The sequence below is a fragment of the Oreochromis aureus genome, linkage group 20 (assembly GCF_013358895.1).
Source record: "Oreochromis aureus strain Israel breed Guangdong linkage group 20, ZZ_aureus, whole genome shotgun sequence".
NCBI lineage: Eukaryota > Metazoa > Chordata > Actinopteri > Cichliformes > Cichlidae > Oreochromis > Oreochromis aureus.
In genome coordinates, this window is record NC_052961.1 from 22818986 (window position 1) to 22822030 (window position 3045).

At 40.5% G+C, this 3045-nt stretch overlaps 1 long non-coding RNA gene across 1 annotated transcript; it reads right to left on the minus strand.

The window, feature by feature from the left end:
• Positions 1 to 1096: 1096 nt before the first annotated feature.
• LOC120435132 lies at positions 1097 to 2298 on the minus strand. The gene is made up of 2 exons (XR_005609542.1): positions 2190 to 2298; positions 1097 to 1407 (listed from the first exon to the last, which is right to left on the minus strand). It is a non-coding gene; the product is annotated as an uncharacterized LOC120435132 (long non-coding RNA).
• Between the last annotated feature and the right edge of the window lie 747 nt (positions 2299 to 3045).

Consider the following 3045-nt stretch of genomic DNA (forward strand, 5'->3'; position numbering starts at 1 on the left):
TTACGGGCTTATATGTATGTGAACCCCGCTATATAATGGAGCAAACAGTGGGAATGTCACCCAAGCGAGGTATCTATACCATCCATTTCCTCTTCGGAGAGATCTCCGACACAGAAACACACATCACGAGTGTTCACCTAACACACACCCAAACGCTCCCGCTGTTTGTCTTCACACATTGCTCTCACGTGTTCAATGAAAAGATCTACCCCGGCTGACTGAGATTCAGATATGTAAAGATCCATGCAGCAGGCAGCTTCATGGATTTTCAATAGTCTCTTCTCAGCGCGTGTTTTCACTCGGTACTTCCCAGCGACACGATGATCCCCTGCATTTAGCACACTTAAGAAGCTGGGAGCATTAACAGCTTGAGCATAAAACCAAATTTTTCAGAGATGTACTTTGGTCGCAATTAAACACCAACATCGACACACAACATGTGGCGCTCGAAACAGTCTCTTCAGCATGCTCGAGAAAATGAGGAGTTACAATTAACCTCAAACAGCTGGTAACAAGTGACTACGATGCAATTCTCAAGTGTTAAGTTGCGCATTGGAGACAAATGAGCCAGAAATAGGTTAAAAAAAACGTGCAAAGTTTGATCATTACAGCCACTGTGAACGGCATTTCTGCTTGGCTCTCCAATTTTTATGGACAGTCATTAGCCGGTTAAGGGTGAACACATCTGTTTCCTGATGCTTTTGTCTAGCTTGACATCTTGGTGTCAAACTCATGAATTATTCAAGCGTCTTGATTAACATAAAGGGTACGATGACGCTAACATGCTGGATAATAAGTGTAAGGTCTGTGCTGAACGAGTATTAGGATTAAACTCTGGTGCACTGACAACACGCTAGTTATAAATATATATGAAAACAACGTATAAATGCCGTTCAGTTGTATTAGTTCATATTGATAAACGTATCAAATTTAATTTTTCCCCTGGGGACCAATAATCTTATGAACTGCCTGTAATATTGTTAAGTGGTGATGATGTAAGTTCTCGTATTGCACAGCAACACTGATATTACAGCACTCTCGCACACATTCACACTCCTGGGTATTGAGTCAATAAATGAAGGCAGCTGCCTCTGACTGCACTTATCAGTCAACATTTATTCCCGGTCCGTCTCCATGTAGCTCCCACTGCATGGTTGTTATCTCAATTTCTTTTTTTTTCTTTTTTTTGTGCATGATGCTCATAGTGTAGTCTACACAAAAGGAGCAGTCATTAAAATAGGCACACAGCGGAGGCATTCTTTGTAAGTATGAGACACATCTCTTTTTTCCGACACCTTTGTCTTCCATTGTGGCTCTCTTTTCTCAGTCACCTGACACGTTGGAACCCCTCGGCTTCTGCATTATAGTATATCAGAAAAATCCCTGACATCTGCAGGTCAGCGTGATCTGCAACACAAAGAAATTAATAACCTGAAGAGTTTATAATGTATGCAACAATTCCGCTTTGGTTTGAATAATCACTGAAACACTGTTATTATTCCCAGTCTGTACGACAGCCTGCCTAAATGACTGTCCAGTGTGTTTGTAGCTGTAGTGTCTGTGATTTTACTGCACCAACATCTCTTTTTTTTATTATTTGTTTATTTTTTACTTGTGGCTTTTTGATAACATTGTATATATTTTATATATCTCTAAATTCCTTATCTTTCTGTTCACATCTTTAAATAGATGGATGTAAGATGGATGAGCTGCAAAATATCTTCCTTAATAGTATTTAATGATAAGAAAAGTAGTTTGGAGAGCTGCTTTAACACCTGGATGTCTGTGCTGTGAATACACACAGAGCAGTGTGGCAAAGAAAAAAGAACTCAGGAGCTCCCTCTGGTGTTAATACATAAAACATTTCCATAACAGACCAGTGGAAACAGAACGAAACCCAGAATTTCCCACCCATCAAAGGCTAAAACAGCGGGAACGGAAGGGCTTTTGCAGCTCCTGGAAACCATGGTTTTCTACTAAGATAAAGTGAAGTGCAGCGAGCCTGTGAAAGAGCGTTAAATCTCATTTAGATATCATTCAGATTTCAGCTTAATTAACCAGTTTGCGTCTCCCTGCCCGTCACCGCAGATGGCATCAAGGAGTAATGCTTGTATCCCGCACACAGACACACAGACACACGCATGCACAAAGAGGTCTGGTTAAACGATTTCAAAGCTTTCCGAACTTACTGATATAAGACGACTTCGGATTGTGCCTCTGCTTCCCCGGTGTGCAGAGCCATCTAAGATATCACTAGGGGGCATTGTTACACCGCAGGAGGAAAGGCCGCCAATCAAATATAAGTAGATTTCCATGGCAACTACATTTTCTACACCCCTTTATCTGTGGAATATATTCCGTGTGTTTCCACTGTAAGTCGAAACCTTAAGACAGAGTACAGTGTGAACTACCATTGTGATCACCTTTTAAAAGAATGCAAAATTATCAGATTTATCACTTTGAATAATGAGCATTCAACTTGGGTGAAGCATTGTTTTTTGTTTTTTAAAATATACATTGGAAATAATGTTATTATTAGTACTTGGGTCTATACCGACTCAGATGTGGAGAGGTATCAACAGCCCTTGCTTATTTGCAGTGAAGTGTTTTGAGATGGAGAGAAACACAACTTGAGGTCAAGATTACAGGTCAGTGCAGCACAATGGCCCCATAATGGGTGAAAATGTGTGATGTCCTGGCAGTGTTCTGGTGCCTCTCTCAGTTGGGGCTGATGTCAAGGTTCAGGACTCAGTGTTCACTGCTGGTTCGAGTGGTAATTGGAATGTAAGCTACTTCTCTATAGCTCTACGATTGAGCTTAGTCCTTGTGGGAACAGAGAGTGGCACGAACTTGAAAGTGAAGAGCTCCATTTTCTTCTCTTCTTATTGATCGGGGTGCTGTTTTGTCTTTTTTATTCTTTATTTTTAATTCATGAAGGGCACTAGATTGAGATCAATGTTTTAAAATTATAACATGCTTATTCGTGTTTCCATTAGAAGTGTAAACTTTGGTTTTGTCACAAGGACACAGTAAGGTCTAACCTGG